This window comes from Equus quagga, chromosome 6 (genome assembly GCF_021613505.1).
Source record: "Equus quagga isolate Etosha38 chromosome 6, UCLA_HA_Equagga_1.0, whole genome shotgun sequence".
NCBI classification, from domain to species: domain Eukaryota; kingdom Metazoa; phylum Chordata; class Mammalia; order Perissodactyla; family Equidae; genus Equus; species Equus quagga.
In genome coordinates this window covers 72,432,284-72,450,130 of record NC_060272.1, presented here as the reverse complement: position 1 = coordinate 72,450,130, position 17,847 = coordinate 72,432,284, and the positions used below count along the sequence as shown (strand labels likewise).

At 40.6% G+C, this 17,847-nt stretch overlaps 1 protein-coding gene across 1 annotated transcript in view; it reads right to left on the bottom strand.

Moving 5' to 3' along the window:
• Positions 1-14,016: 14,016 nt before the first annotated feature.
• The window catches only part of KATNAL1 (katanin catalytic subunit A1 like 1), an 80,477-nt gene continuing 76,646 nt past the window's right edge, over positions 14,017-17,847 (bottom strand). The window contains exon 12 of the mRNA XM_046664468.1: positions 14,017-15,299. The gene's annotated coding sequence lies outside the window, so the exon portion shown is untranslated. The remainder of the gene's footprint in view (positions 15,300-17,847) is intronic.

Genomic DNA, 17,847 nt, shown 5'->3' with positions numbered 1-17,847 from the left:
CAGTGAGCCAATTATCCCTTCCTCCCACCTCATTCTGTCTGTTTGATACAGGTGAGTGTGAAGCTCAACCAGCTACTGGACTCCACTAACCCTGGCAGGGAAATTGGAGCACTGCCTGCTTCCACTGAGCAAAGGACGGAAGATCAACTACCCATTCGGTCCACAGACAGCAACCCACAGGGGAATTAGGGCACTTCCTTCTTCCACCAAGTTGGAGATGGAAGATTAGATCTCCTTAGCCCTATGGGTAGGGGAATTGGAGTGCTACCATCTGCTTCCTTGGGGCAGCGGGGTTGTGGTAGAAGATCAACTCCCTGTTTGGCCCTGCTGAAACTCCAGGGGCAAGGAGTGTAGTTTTTCCACTGGTGTTTGGCTGGAGTGGGGTGAGTATGGCCTAAAAGGTTTTCTGTTGTTAGGTCACCCCTTTCTCAGTTTTCTGGCTGTGGGGAACAGGCTTTTCTTTGAGGAAGATTAGCCCTGAGCTAACATCCACTGCCAATCCTCCACTTTTTGCTGAGGAAGATTGGCCCTGAGCTAATACCTGTGCCCCTCTTTCTCTATTTTATATGTGGGATGCCTGCCACAGCACAGCTTGACAAGCAACGTGTAGGTCTGTGCCCAGGATCCGAACCGTTGAACCCTGGGCCACCAAAGCGGAGTGCGTGAACTTAACCAGTATGCCACTGGGCTGGCCCCTAAACAGGGTTTTCTTGAAAATTTTTTTGGTCTGTGGCTGTTGGCAATTCCAGGTTGGAGGTTTATGTAGAGCCCCGCTTGGAATAAACAGGAGGCAACAAAGAGACCTGGAGGAGCTCCACTGTACTGTTCCTGAAGTCCTGAGGAGCCTGGGAAGTCTGCCTTCTCCTTTCTGCCTTTTGGAATCTTCTTATGCTTGTATGGTGTATAACGTCTAAGGTCTTTAAGTTGTAAGAGGGAGGGAGGAGCTGGGAGGAATGGGGCTACTTCATCTTGGCTGGAACCGGAAGTCTGACTATATCTGGCAGGTCTTGGAGAGGTCAGATATGTTCCAAGAGACCTATAGTTCCCTTTGGGGTTACAGGCAATCTCAAAGTTCCCTCATGACTCATCCCTCAAGCGGGGGAGAAAAGCTGCAGAGAGAAATTGCCAGTGAGCTTGCCAAAAGGTTGTTATGACATGGAAGGAAAAGTTTTTATTGCTTTAAACATAATCCCTTTCCCACAAATTAAAACTAAGCAATGATCCAGGAACCCAGCACATTGAGCCGGTTTCAAAACATAAACTACAAACTTCACAGAGCACAGCTTACACAGCTCACTTTCCCAGGTTGGAGGGATACATTTGGTTATTATTATTTACCACTCAGTAGGCTACCCAAGGTACTTAAAAAAATTACCATGAGCACCATAAGTAAGCTAACATTTCTAGAACTTAAATTCTACCATTTCTTAGCTGTGGCTTTTTAAGACATTGTCATCAAAGGCCCTTTATAAAGCATAACGTGCACAAGGCACTATGGTTGCACTCAAGCATGCTGGAGCAGCATGCGTGGTTAATTTAAATGGGCTTTCTGGGGAATGTGGTATGAAGAAACCAAATCAATAAGATGCCCATTGAAAAGGAAGACTTTGATATACTGCAAGGAACAGTGACTTTTGTCCCCAATTTCTGACATCTCTTTTAACATGAAGTTTTTAAACATCTGTTTCTGAAGCAGAACAGGAAATCTCTAAGCAGCCATAATTCTTTGGTTGTGTCACATGGCAACTACAGGCTGTCTGCATTTTTTTTTTTTAATCCTACCAGGAAATCTTTCTTTTTCCTTTTAAACTAGTTCAAAGCAGAGCATTTTAATGGGCATTATATGTAGGGAGAGTTTGAGAGGCCACTTTTACAAACGGTGTCATGAGATGAGTCATGGCTGAGGATGTGTGATTCTGCTTTCAGCAGGGTCATGAATGGGGCTGCTTTATGAACAAGCCATGGGGCGAGGGGGACCACCTGATTCTGCGTCAGTCTCACGGAAAAGGCAAATTGCAAATGTATTTGTCAGGTACTTCTCTTCTGAGCACCTCTTTGAAGCCCAGAATAACTGTTCTGGCCCTTTGTTTGACTGAATGGCTTTTGGAACTGTGTTTCCAATCTTTGTGACAGAGGCTTACATCGCTTCAGTGGCCATGGATCAGACATAGAGGGTGTGGGGGTATGTGTGTGTGCGTGTGCCTACGCAGTAGGGGGAGGTCAAGGTAGTTTTTTTTCCTTGATGAAATATATGAGGTGCCATATGGTGGAGCAACCTGAGAATACCAGGTGTGCCTGCATCAGAATCTAATGTGCTGTTACCATGGAGACCAGAGCTCCCTCAGCAATGCAGGGCCTCTATTTCCCCACTCTGAGGCACTTACTTGTCTAACAGGAGCAGGTGCTTTGACATACAAAAGAAGTAAACCTTGAAGGCAAGCCTTTAGTAATTTCTAATTTCTTTTTCCTTGGTTCTTCCCGGAGAGTTTTCTCCCTCTCTACTCTGGCTCTTACTTGAGCTAAGGCCTTGGTAAACTAATAATAATAATAATAATAATAATAATAATAATAATAATAATAATGACTTTTATTAGGATGATACTTTGTGTTATCCATACCTTATCTACCCTCTGGAGTGTTTTATCTACGTTTTTCAGATAAGAAAACCAAGGCTTCAAGAAAACAGGATATTTTCCCAAAGTCATAAATCTCACAAACAACTGTCCAAGTTGGAACCTGAACCTAAATCCAACTTCTGCTTGTGCCTTAACTTCCTGCAAAAGGTAATGAATTCATTACATCTGCAGTATGTCTTTTCAAAGGATCATCAAACTTTTCTGTCCCATCTGGGCTTTTCTGAATAAACCCACAATGTAATCCAAGATGGGAATGGACGAAGAACTGAGAGGCCAAAGAAAAAGGATGCGAAGTTCCTGAAGGTTTTAGAACAGCCAAGCAGTGACTTATTAACAAGACATGCCACAACCACATTGAGAATGAATGGCTAAGATTTATTAAGCATCTGTATGTGTCACTCACTCTTTCATCCTGTATGGAGACCCACCTTAGGCCAAGCATTGTTCTCAGCTCCGTGGATGCAGTGGTGAACAAAACAAAGCAGACAAAAAGCCCCGCTTGCAGGCACTTCCTGGACTCCCCAGTTTGTGTCTGTGTCAGGCGCTTGGCCCTGGGAACTCAGAAAGGGGTAAAACATGGTCCTTACCCTGGAGTTTACAATTAAGGAGCCAAGACAGATACACAAATAACCTAACTGTAAAGGACGTGGTAAGTGCTCGACTCAAGAGAGGTACAAAGTGCTGTGAAGGCTGGGTTACTGGGTGGGCACGGGCTTCCAAGGCTTTCTCACTAGCTTTCCATGACTAGAGACCTCAAGAGATCCCAGATCCACTGACCCGCCTGGAGGTCCTCTGGGACCCTTAGGACAAACTTCTGGGAAGCTGGAACCCCTCAGCTGACACATACTAGCACAATTTTGTCATGCAGTGACTATTGTATCAGGTCTCCCTAACTTGTGTATCAGGCAATTGATAAGTATAGGATTTTACATCTGTTCCTACCTCATTTCACTTCTTTACATTTCACTTTGATCATTCCAGCTCTGCCTTAGACCTACTGAGCTCTTTTTAAATGTTTCAATAATCTTAATCTAATCTGTCCTTCCCAGCTTTGGGTCATCTAGAAATCTGATAATTCATCTTCACCTCCTGTTAAAACACCTGGAGAAGAGGATCAAGTACAAGGCCCAATAGCATGGTATTAATGGAGTAGTCCAGCACAGATCCACTAATTAATACCCTTTGAGGTAGTCATTCGACCAGCCAGGGATCCACGTAACTATCATTCAGTTACATTTCTCTACCTTGTCCATAAAGACATCATTGGAGATGTTGCCAGATGCCTTGGCAAAGATCCTTATTCCACTTTCAAAGACACACACACACACACACACCCCCCTCTATCTTGATAGAGGGTTGGGGAGACTATAATTGCTTTGAGATTCAAAACGTAAGATGAGAATACCCAACTATCTGGCTGGAGCCTTACTAGCAAGTTCAGGCCCATTGTTTACACTTGGGTTTTGTTGCAATGGTGCCAAACTGTCAGTCAAACACAAATGTAATGTTACCAGACAATCGTCCTACTTTGTTTTATTAATTTTTTAGTATACAGGCATGGTATCAGAGGAACACACAAACACAGTTCAGTGTTAGCATTAAATAAAACTTAGAACAAAGTAAATCTAATACATTTTAATGACGTGCACAGCCATGATTGTGCTGTATGGTAATGAAATTAAGAATGATAAGACATTCACAACAATTGAAATAACTTTCTTACATAACAAAAAACCCCTGGGGTGAGAAATGGGTAAAGAGAGGTTCCAAAAAAAAGGAAGAAAGCATGTGGGGGAGGGAATTAGGACCATCTAATAAGATCAGGCTCAGGGGTGGGTTTTGCCCTTCCTTAAACCAAGCAGTTTCAAGGACTATAGTATTTCTAATCCCTGCTGGTGGCTGAATTTACAAGCTAGGAATTGGGCAGGGAGAATAGAGTCTAAGAATATTTAATCAGCCTTTCTAAGAGAAAAGAAATTGAAGAATTCTAAAAATAAAAAGTCAACTAAAATCAACTAAAGCTGATTCTAGGAGTATTACTAAGGTACTAAGGTGACAAGCAGCACCTCCCTCTATTACGACAAGCAACAAGAGAACGCAGGCTTTCCTATGCAAGCGTTCTTTCCCAGGGAGGCAAAGAACTACATGATTCCATTCAAATGATCTAGGAAGCTTATTAAAAATTCAGACACCTACAACACTCCAAAGCGTCCAATTAGCAAATCAGGATCTCAAGGGATGGGGTTTAGGCATGTGTATTTCTAAAAGCTCCCTACGTGGTCCTGATAATCACCCTAACTGATTATCTAGAACCCTTATGGATCTAAGTTTTGTACCTCAGGGTAATTAGAAATTGTAGCCACAGAGAAAGGAAAGATTGGGGAAAACAAGCTGAAGAATACGCAAAGTACTGCAATGTCAGTACATACAACAAAATTGAACCAGATTGCTTTCCTAACACCGCCACTCAGGGCAAAGGCACCCTGACTGAGACGGCGGGTGGGGATATTTCCTTGACGCAATATGGAGCAGGCTGAGTGGATGTTAAAGCGTGAGGTTTTAGAAAACCTAAGGGAACTGGGCAGGTTATTTGTAGGGAGATGTTTTAGGAGGCGAGGAAGTGAAAAAACAGAAAGAGGCCTTTTCAAAATTTAGTCGGACTAACCTTACCTCTAGTCTCCAGAGGCCAAAGCAGTTTTCAACCAACTCCTTTTAGGTGTGTCCTTTCCTCCCCTTTCCTCCCCTTTCCACTGCCATAGGGTAAAGGTGGAAACTGTGTCCAGGGAGGGGTGCCCCTTCTACCCTATAGCACTACTCATATGTGCCACTTAACCTCAAGAAATTCCCTACTTTTGTGGCCTACATTGTCTAAGACACTGACAAATGCAATCAAATATTTAAATTATTTTGGTCACAGATGTAAGAGATTTTAGAATGAGAAGCATGATTGTTAACCTAGATTTGTGCAGTCATTCATCAATAGGTTCTTGTCTGTGAGCTTTACCTCCGAGAAAAGAGATTACACTGTACATTAAAGGCTTAGTGGGGCACTTGAGCAATCATCCCACTCACTTTCCTTTCAAATCTTATTTGTAATCCTCTCACGCAGTAAGCACTTGTGTCTCCCCCATAACCACCCCCTCCCCGAAGTAGTGGCAGCTCCTATTTTGCCTCCTCCTGTTGTCTCCCAACTACAGTCCTCTACATGGGAGCTCTTCCAGTAACTTCTATCCATTTATCACTTTGACATTGGTCATTGACTTCAGAATTTGAAGTCTGTGAAGTGGGGTGCTGGGAACGTCAGTAGCTGAATAAAGATTATCCACATTTCCCGTAGGCAGTGCTGGGTTTTATTTTTTATCAGTTAAGCACCAGGAGAACATTAGAAGCCCATGGAGTATCTAGTGAACAGCTCTCACTCAGTTGAACGTCTCCAGTATGAACTCATCCACAGACTGCTCCCCCACACAAAGGCTCAAAGGAAACATACTGCATACTACATACAGATTTTATTTTAAATCAAATAAGCACAGGGTACAGACTATTTATAAAATAGAGATGCAATTTGCCTTGGCAGGAACTGTGACTTACTGTAGCACTAAACAAATCCTGGTGCTCTGTTGATGCTACATAATAAATTGAAATAAGTTGCCCCTAATACGAATGTGGCTGAGAAAAAAAATTGATAGAAAATTGAGCCAGTTTTCATTCCAAGACTGACCATTCAGGTTCTGTTTTATTCCTCTGTCTCCCAGGAGGGGTATGATTTCAGGAACAAGAGAACCATTTTCCCTTACAATTAGCAAAGCAGCAATTCTTCTCCAACATTTTCCAAGTTGATGTTGTGAAGAGAGCACTGTAGTAAAGTCTTGCTGTGCAATCTTGGGCAAATCACCTCACTAGGCCTCAGTCCCTCTACTAGAAAAATAAAAGCATGAGATGAGATCTCTAAATGTCCATCCAACCCTAAAGCTTTCCACTTCTAAAACTTGCAATTGAGAAAAAATGAAAATTAAAAACAGAAAGCCAAACTGAAGAGCCCAGCCAGCCAGAGTGACGAGCGATGGTGAGGTGCACAGCTCTATGGGTTGCCTGTGGTGGAGTGTATTATTGTTCCCAATTACTCAACCCCCTGCCTGGAAGAGGATTATACAGTCACGTGCTGCACAACAACATTTGGGTCAACAACAAACCCCATACACGACGGCGGTCCCATAAGATTAGTACCACACAGCCTAGGTGTGTAGCAAGCTGTATCATCTAGGTTTGTGTAAGTGCACTCTAAGATGTTCACACAATGATGAAATTCCCTAACAATGCATTCCTCAGAACATATCCCCATCGTTAAGCGACATATGACTGTACATCTCTATCCACGGCCATGTGACGCCTTGTGGAGAGAATAATATTTCCCAGTTCCACTGACAAAGGGTTTGGTCATACAACTTGTTTTGGCCAGTGGAACACAACAGAAATGATGTATGGGACATCTGAAAAGAAGTTTTAAGGGCCTGAGTGTTTCAGAGCCTTCTTGCTCTTTTCCTTATGTCCTGAAAACAGGGGTAACTGCAGGTACCATGGATCTCAAAATGAGACAATGCAGGGAGCTGAATCACAGCCAAAACAGAGCTGCAGATGACGTGTGAACAAGAAATATACCTTTGTTATTGCAAGCCACAGAAATTTTGGAGTTATTTCATTACCTCAGTCTTACCTAGAGAAAGCTGACTGATCCACCACCCTCCACTGGGCATATGTGATAAATACTCAAAGAATGACAAGGATGGCTTGGCTAATGTGTGACCTAAGAATGAAAGCTCCTGACAGCAGTAACCTTGTAATTCAAACAGTATGATAGACAACAGAAATATACAACTATTCACATCTGTAGCACAAGCTGCCTCCCATAGGAATTTGGGGCTGGCATGACACCACTATTATAGTCATGCCCTCAAAACACCATACATCTCATTGGAGTCCAATGTGGTGAGAGGGACCCTGAACTTACCATCCAGAGGCCCGAGGCAGCTCCCACTTGCTGAATTCCTTTAGGTTTGCAGGAAACCTAGATTCTATCACTGGAGCCAAATCATGTGACCTTTGAAATCTCATGGTTCTCAATTCAGAGAGGTCATCCCCATAGGCCAGACTGTGCTTATGTGTTTTTTGTAATTGTTCACCTAATGAAAACACAGTATTTAAACATTTCTCAAAGGACAAATAGATTTTGTAGCTCAGTATGAGAAACACTGGATTCAATGATCTGTAAGGTTCCTTTCAGCTCTGAAATAAATCAGTCTTAAAGCATTACCTAATCTGGACATAATTTTCCTCACCATTTCACAGGTGCATATCACATCTATTAGTGGCACACATGAACTTGATGTAGCAAATTAGTGCAGAAAAACAGATGCATCTTCCAAGTGAACTGATAGAATGACTTAGGTATGATGAACATGGTTATAAGGCAAACCTGTCCCTAGCTATCAGTCTTTGTTCAGTGAGTAATGCAGATGTTACTTTAAGAGAAAAAAAAAAAATCAGAGAACTAATCAGATTTACAATCTGTGAACATAGTCAAAATAAAGGGCTCAAAGTTTTTTTTTCATTCTTATATGGCCTGAGGGCAATAGCCAAAAGAAATTACTATTAAGTGTGAGTAATGCAAAATAGATTGTGCGAATTTCCATCTGAAATGTGTGAATTTAATATACAACTGCAAATTAAGAAGTGCCTTTTGATTCATAAAGTAAGCCTGGTTCATAAGTGGAAAACATTCTATCCTATAGACAACTCCAAGATGGACTAACAGACTGCATGCGGACCTGGAAAAATGGAGGGCTTTCATAGCACCAAGAAGATATTGTGACTGCAGCACTGTGTCATCATCCACGGCACATAAACATTAAACCACTGAGAGGAAAGCTGCTGTGCCTCTTGAGAAAGCAGGCAAAGCAGTTTATCAACAACTCAATGACCAGTAATCACAATAACGTACCTTTAAGCTACACAAAAATGCAAGGAAGTGAAGTTTTCTGTTTATTTAGACCATGGTCACAGACAAGACATCCAATTTTGCTCTGGGCTTTCTCTTAGAATCTGACTTCAAATCTGAGCTTTGCCATCATCACACAGTGAATACGTTTCTTCATGTCAGTGTTCTTCAGAACAGCCTTGCTTACAGGGTCACGATGAAGAAAAGTGACCTTCTTGTATGGTTACAGATTCTCACTGCCCACTGAGGATATGAACACCTACAATACTCAAAGCCTTGTGGAGGAGGCAATGATGAGAGACTGCTCCCTGTGCTCATAGAGATCACCATCTAGTGAAGAAAAGAACTCGCTCTAATAAAAGGCAACTGTAACTCTAACACAAGTCACCAGGAAGGTGGTGACTGTTTCCTCTGCATGGGTTAGTTTTCCCTCTCTTGCCACCTAGTATACTCTTCTTCATGCTTCAGAACATAGCTGACATCACCTCCTCTGTGAAGCCTTCCTTGTCCTTTTCCTCCTCCACACTTCTCAGTCACATATTCACTGTTATTAATGCACATACCGTCATGCACCGCATAATATTTCAGTCAACGACAGACTGCGTACACGACGAGGTCCCATAAGATTAGTGCCACATAGCCTAGGTGTGTAGCAGGCTATGCCATCTAGGTTTCTGGGAGTACACTCTATGACGTTCACACAATGATGAAATCGCCTAACGATGCATTTCTCATAACATATCCCCGTCGTTAGGTGACGTATGACTGTAGCATTCTATGGGGGTTTGTTTCAGGGCTTTCTCGACCAGGACGAGTTCCTTAAGGCACGGGCTGTGCTTAGAATCTGTGGGGCATTCAATAACTTAAACTGACTTTATAAAGGTCTAAATAAATTTACATAAATAATAACATATTTGTCTAAGATTCAAATTCAAATAGATGGAAAAATAAGTCCTGGCTAGATCCTCCAGCCCCCTTTCCTGCATAATTCCCCATGGATTACACAGAAACTTCCTTACACAGAAAACCTTGGAAAGCTCCCCTTTCTGGAACCTGAGACCCTCTGACGTGATGTAATGCTTTTTCTTTCTTGCAAAAAGCAAATGAGTAACAACCTGCAACTCTAGTCTGTGATTCTTAAGCAAGGAACACAAAAACTTGCGCGATCCTCTTGAGAAGATATGTATTTATCTGCAATAAGACAGAGTGGAGTTGGTAAATTCCCTATTTAAAGAGCTGCTTTTTTGGGAAATTATGCTTTTTTTTTGTTTCTACTGTAAATAGGGAAAAATTTGATCCTTAGTGTGCTAAAAGAGACCTCTAACCGGGTGCTACCACCAAACTCCACTTTTTGGTTCAGGGAAGATACTAAAAGAAGTGAGGACAGAGCTCCCTTTCCTCCTGCCTCTCCTACCTTTGCTGAAAAACAGCCAAACACCTCTCACAAGCACTTGGCAAAACACGTCCGTGTCCAAGTGTCTGACATGACCACGAGGTAAGCCAGCCCAGTTTGGGGGTTCAGAACCTTTGGGGAGACTGAAGAATCTCACTGTTAGCAAAAGGCTGAAGGCACTGTGGTATTGCCTAGAGCGAGCTCAGACTGGATCTGTCAGGGAATGAAACGGCAGTGAAATCCTGTGATCTATTTCTGGCGTCCTAAGATTTCTGTTACACTGCAGTGAAAGCATCAGAGCAAAGTCTAGCTCAGAGAAGAGAGTGGTCTCTAATTCTGGCAGATCCCAAACAGCCATTCACCCCTGGAGACGAAAGTGGCTCACTGCAAATTAAACTGACCCTATTTGCTATGACTGGTGAGGGTTAGGAGTATTATTCATCACCACAACTACTTGTTTCAGAGGGACTGACAAAGAGCCACGCTAGTTATCCAGAGCTGCTCTATTTGCAGAAGAAAAAAAACCCCACAAAATAAAGATAGTAACCAGTGATGTGCCGGTAAACTGGCTCTCCAAGGGAGTTGTGTGAAGGAGGGAGCCTTGACTTGTAGAGAGTGTAAGTACTCTCACTATGGCCAATTTCAGCAGTTGAAAGACTTGCAACCTTCCTTAATATTCAACAATTGGCTCTGGGAAAGCCTGTTACGTGCCAGCTCTAGCACACCTTGCAGCTAACATATACTGAGGTTTTATCACAATGCTAGAAACTGATAAGCACTTTAAATTCAGTATCTCATTTCATCTTCTCAACAGTCCAATAAGGAATGTACTATTATTATCATGTCCATTTTAAGATGAGGTAACAGAGGCTCAGAGAGAATAAGTAAATTTCCCAAAGTCACACAGCTTGGAAGTGGCAGAGCTGGGGCTGGAATCTAGGTTTCTGACTCCAGAGTTGAAGTTCTCATAATTCCATAATGCCTCTTATGATCCAACAGACAGAACCCTCATTTAAATAGCTAACAGATCTCTAGCCACAGAGCAAGAAAGATTCTTTGACCAGAGTACGCACCATCCAAGTAAGACCAAACATCTATGGTTCATGCCACTCTTCTTCACCCAGTCATAGAATACATGGGGATTTCTTCCCTTGGAAAGCTCAAGGTCCTCCTTCCCTGATTCTTCCTTCCAGTCTGACTCTCATACCTTACCACTTTCCTGTTAGTAACTAAAAGTCTCTCTTCTACTCTTGGTCCTCCCTTTGACAATTCCACTCACATCTAGTTGAACATGAACAAGGAGTCAGCAAGCAACAGCACTGCCTCTGGTAGCTGACAGCCATCTGAATGTCCTGCACCAGAACCTGGGGAGCTGCAACAAGCTGGTGCCTCCCAGGGGAAGTCCCTGACATAAGCTGGAGGGACTGCTGTGGACACTGGCACAGAGACCACGGATAACTGAAGTGGAAGAAATGCACAGTGACACACTCATACTATACCTACAAGTCAGGAATTACTTTAAGACTGAGGAGCATGAAAACTCACAACAGGAATTAAACTTATCCTAAGTCATTTAAGGACTGTCATGTCCAGATGGAGCAGAACCAGGAAAACACTCAGCGGGACTGGCTGAGAACTGGAATTCCTGGGCACATGAGGGTCAGGCAGGCCGAGGGAAGACTCCCTAACCTAGAGCATTTATTTCCATTGTTCCGTGATTTTGTTGCCAAAAACAAAACAGTGAATCTCTCATTAAAAACTCTAAAGTGTACAACTTAAACTTGAAACAATTTTCCTATTTGTTTAAAAATCTTCCAAATGAAGAGGTTCAGTGGGTTTTGAAACTATTCATATAAAATGCAAACTTCCAATTAATTTGCAAGAACTGACTGATATCAGGGAAGATGCAAATTTAACAGCCAAAGTTAAATGGAAACTTCTGCATAATTAGTGGGCATGATTAAAAAATGAAGCTCATGACATGTACTTGCAGCCAGTGATTCACTTCTTCCACTTGGATCACACACCATTGTGAAGTAACTTTTTCACCTCCAACAGTCATTAAAATTAAGCACTAAAATAAACTAAATCGCTGTACCTGGTTAGTCCAAGCTTTAAAAAAAACGAAGCATATTTAATCTCATGGCCCTCAATACAAATATTATTCAGTTTTTTTAGGGCATTTTGTACCAATAAAATTATTTTTCAGTGTTTTCATATTTATAGTCTTTAAATTTTCTAATTTTGTATTTTTATAAATTACATACAAATACTACTGTAAATTACAAATATTCTGTAAAGCATCAACATAGTAACAGTATAAAACTCACAAACATTTTATTGATGGAGAGGCATCATCACAGAACTTTGCAGATCACTGACCCAGGTTACAGTGACAATGGGGATCACTGATCAATGATCCCAGGATCATTGTCACAGTGACAATGACCAGAACAATCTTGCCCTGTGAGTCAAATGAAATAAGGTCCAGAGCCACGACCGACTTTTAGGCCAAAGGCTTTTGGGAAGCAGAAGTAAGAGCAGGCATTTACTCAATTTCTATAAATATTGCTTTTTAAAAACTACCTTAATATTTTGTAAGCATATTTCCTTTGTAAAGTAAAATAATTACCATACGGAAAAATACAAAGTAAAACTTAAAAGTCTCCCCTCACGCATGAAGTTTTTCATTTTGGTTTAAACAAAGAAAAATTTAGGTGTTAATTCTTAAAAGGAATTTATCTATTAATTTATTTATCTATATTTCCTAAAATATTAAGAGTTCATTAATAGCACAAACTAACAAAATATGTAAGAAACTGTATGGTTTAAAAAGTACAGAGAAGATGGTTTCATTGTTTAAAAATCCCACACTAAAAAATTCAGGGGAAAAAACGATAGTTTCCATTAAAAATAGGAACTTAAGAGGCTATTTCTTGTGATTAGCACCTATGTATTTCACACAATTCCCTAATGAGAACCCAAGAAAATGCTGCTGTCTTTCTTTTAACGTGAACATTTCTGAATGCAGGTTCTAGCTGCCTTAAGCAAACTCCATTCTTTTGTTGCTATGTTTCTGCAAATCTTTTCCAGAGTTGCTGTGGTGTATGACACTCTGTCCAATTAGCTGTCAGCTTATTTCCTTTTACCTTCACTGCAATGACCTTGATTTTTCTAAGAAGATTTCATACAATCAAGCTGTTCAATTAAAACTACACAAAGAGCTGTTCTCAAAGACCTACTTGCTAGGCAACAGAAACCTGTTGACTAAGTCTCAAGTGAAAGACATTTCTGAAGAGAGATGAGAACAATAAATCACTAATTCATCCAGAATACAGTAATGTCTTGTGAGAATTATAAGTAGAGGTAAAAACAAAAAAGATAGCCTATAAAAATTTAAACATTTTTATGAGTGTGTACATGTATATTTGAATATGTACAAATATGTATACATATTCAGCGCACTAAACAGACAATTCAGTTTGACATGTTTGATCAACCCACGTCTGTCACCTGTGCTATGACAGCATAGAATGTCAGGGCACTGTGTTTTCAAAAGAGCACACTGTGATTACAAGCTCTCTGCAGAGACTTGCTTTGAAGAGAGACAAAGCAAGTTCTTACAGTAAAGGCAGAGTAACATTACATTAAATTCAAAACTAGCTTAGATTGTGAAATATGGGCTCTAAATTGTAAAATGAACTGAAACATTTCATGCACATTTATCTTTGGAGAAAAAAGTTTTGATTGGGGAAAAGGCTTTCAAAGGATGATAGAATTCATGAGAAGGGTTCCTAAGGCTTCTTGGAAACCAAATTGTTCTTAAAAAATAACTTAGATGAGTTAAGTGCAAATGAATCAGAAACATATGGATTAAATTTCCCTTAAAATACACAAGGGTTTAAAAATTAGAGGAAATCTGCTTGGTAAAGTATGTTTGAGAAATGTTACAAAATATATTTCAAAATGTTTGAAAAGTAGCTTGAGGTATTTTACGAATCCCAAATGAAGTTGATTCACCCATCTCTAATTACACAATAATTACTAACACTATAGTTTAGGATTTATGTTATGGAATACAGTAGTCATATCATGATTAGTTATGTCTTTAAATAAGTTATTTAAGATGTGCTAAGTGAAACCATTTTGAACATTCAGGACTAAACTCAGCTCTGGGGTAGTGCTTCAAACACGGACACTGAACCCTGGGCCAAGTACACTGGGGCTGCTCTCCTAGTAACTGACGGAGACCATGCATACAGCTAATGACTCTGGAGCTGCCATCCCGGGGGCAGACCGCTGTCAGGAAGCTTACTAACAAAAATGACTGACAGTGCTCTAGGTCACTGAAGTTGGTGGTCTAAATGTAATTCATAAAAACTCTTGGAATGATAGGCTCATTTCATAAAGCCTTCCATGAAAAACAAGTAGGTATATATTTACACTCTGATAATAATAAATGGCAGCAATATTCCCAAATTCATTTTAATCTCATAACACAAGAGCCACTATTTTTTCCTGTCATTATAAATGTAAATACTGTAACAGAATATATCACAGCAGTCTGCCTAAAAGTCTGGTTAAAAAAAGCATACAGGAAAGAGAAGGTAAAAGACAGATTAATAACCTCAGAAAAATGGGTGAATGTAACATATTTATTTCAAGAATTGAGTTTGCATTTAACATTGTTGAAAGTAATCTTGGAATATGGCAAAGGAATAGGTTCTACAACTAAACTGACCTAGGTTCCATTCTTTCTTCCATTTCTTAGTAGCCAAATAACTAGAGCAAGTCTTTCTATAAAGCTCAGTTTCCTCTCCTGCAAAAAGAGAATAGCAGTAAATACATTTTAGAACTAGCGTATGAATTCAATAAAACAATAAAAGTATCTAGCACATAGTAAACACTATAAATGTTAGTTCCAATCCTATGGTGTCAATTTATCCTCCATTTCATATTCTTAACATCAACTTGGGTGACTACTCTGTATTGGTATCATGCTTCAGAGGCTTAAAGATCCTTAATAAATGTTTGGTCATCTGGCTTGTCTGCTTTGCACGTTATCTGCAGCCTTCTTCAAGATCAGATATAGATAGAAGTCTTATTTCCCAGTTCAGAATGTGATCTTGAACACGTATGTTAAAATCCCCCTGGGTTCATCCTTCACCTGTAAGATGAGGGGACTGGACCACACCATTTGCTCCCAGTTTCAGGTCTCAAGGCCCTCGGTCACTGCTGAGCCTCTCCAAATTTACAGGGAAGGTCCCAAGAAGACCTTAGAACAATTAAAATTAGAGAAGAGTTGGCCATAAAACTTTTCTGTTCAGAAAGAAGACAGAAAGTAGCCACTGAACATGTGCTCCTCCCCCTTGATCCCTTTTCCCACTGTTCGGGGTAGAAGGAGCAATGGCTGTAAGGACTGGAGGAACCCCAGGTGAATCCCCAGGGGTATCCGGGACAGATGCAGCTGCCTGTGGCAACATCCAGTCAGGGAGCGAGGAAGGCACATTGGCACCAGCCTCAGGGATCTGAGCCTCAGTGGATGGAATCAGTCAGTGAGACTTGAGCCCACCCTGCCTTTCCGTGTTTCCATTTGAAAGACAGCAGCTGGCGCTAGCCAGGCAACGCCTTTATCTTCCCGCATAGTTTCCAGCTAAATTCCTGGCTTCTCTGGGCAAACATCCCGACACTCAAGTATGTTCTGCCGTATGAGCCCATCGCCATGTCACATCACTAGGCAGCACTGGGCATATGCACTGGAGAAAGTAGAAAGGATTGAAGGGAGAGAGGGAGGCTCTAGCCGTAAATATTTCCTATTTTTGTCCCACTTACCTCTTTTCCTTTATATCCTTTAATAGATCAAATCCTCATTAATGGTCACAGCAAGAAAAAAGAGTGGAGCCATGGAATTAAACTGTTGCTAGGGGCCTTCTAGCTATAAGTATTATACAACTACACGACAACACAATCAAGCATAAACATCTTCTTCACACTTGTCTACCTGGAACACTTCTGGGAACCAAAGATAGTGCTAAAAAGGCCACAGATGGCCTAGAGAAATGACATAAAGCACTAAAGATCACAGAGGAGACTGCCCCACCACTTCCTTATCCCCAAACGGCTGTACTCCTAATTCACTCATAATTCTAACAAGCCTAACAACTGTTTCGCTAGGTTCACTGAAGACTAGAGGTGGGAAATCGGAAGAGGAATAAAGGTTGACAGCCTGATAACAGACAAGTAAAAAAGGCTATAAAGGCAAAATCAAAACTCACATAGGGACAGGCAGAAAACCACTGCTACCCCACCACTAGCTGCATATCATAAGGATAACTCTGAATCACAAAGAAAGGGTTAAGTTCAAATTCTCTATTTTACAAAGCCAGACAACAAGTATGATACATGCTAGCAAGGTTTCAATAAAAAACAATTTAAAAACAGATAAGCATATGAAAAGATGCTCAACATCATGTCTTTAGAGAACTGGAAATTAGAACAGCAATGAGATACCACTACACATCTATTAGAATGGCAAAATCAGAACAGTGACAACACCAAATGCTGGTGAGGATGTGGAGCAGCAGGAACTCATTCATTCCTGGTGGGAATGCAAAATGGTACAGCCACTTCAGAAGACAATTTGGCAATTTCTTACAAAATTAAACACACTCTCACCAAACCTTCCAGCAATCGCACTCCTAGGTATTTACTCAAGTGACGTGAAAACTTACATCCACACAAAAACCTGTACATGAATGTTCATAGCAGTTTTATTCATAATTACCAAAACTTGGAAGGAACCAAGATGTCCTTCAATAGGTGAATCGATAAACAAACTGGCACATCTATGTAATGGAATATTATCCCATGATAAAAAGAAATGAACCACTAAGCCACAAAAAAGACATGGAGGAACCTTAAATGCATACTGCTAAGTGAAAAAGTCAGTCTAAAAAGGCTACATACTGTATGATTTTAACAATGTGACATTCTGGAAAAGGCAAACTACAGAGACAATAAAAAGATTGGTTGTTGGCAGAGGAAAGATGAACAGGCAGGACAGAGGATGTTCAGGGTGGGAAAACTATTCTGTATGATTCTGTAATGGTGGATACACGACATTATGCTTTTGTCAAAACCCACTGAACTGTACAATACAGAGTGAACCTTAATGTAAACTATGAACTTTAGCAATAATAATGTATCAACATGGCTTAAATTATAACAAAAATACCACACTAAAGCAAGATATAAAAGGGGAAACTACGGGGAGGAGGTAGGAAGTATATGAGAACTCTCTTTGCTGTTTAATTTTTCTGTAAACCTAAGACTGCTCAAAAAAATAAAGTCTATGAATTAAAAACATAGCTTTGGAGGATTCATAAAATAAGACACAGTCATCTGGAAAATTCACCATATGGAACATCCATTTTGCAAGGGTGACACACAAATAAGACAAGTATATTTATTAAACCAGTTGGAATTAATTGAAAAGCCACTCATCTTACTTGCATCAACCTTGAACTTATTAGTACAATGCATGGCAAACACAAAATGTCAGGTTTACCGCGTGATTTTATAAGAACTAAAACTCTGGGAAAAGTCATTCCTTCCTGGTGTGGGGTTTGTTATTCCCACTGGTGGCAATAAGTGGACCAGTGACTACAGATCAAATATGAACCACAAAGAAAACACTGACAAGCAACACTATAAATTTATTACCAAACTACAACCTATGTACAAACACAACTAAGCTCATGAGACTGGCAAAGTAGCAGCACAAAATGTAGGCAAAAGCACATTTAATAAATACAATTTAGAAA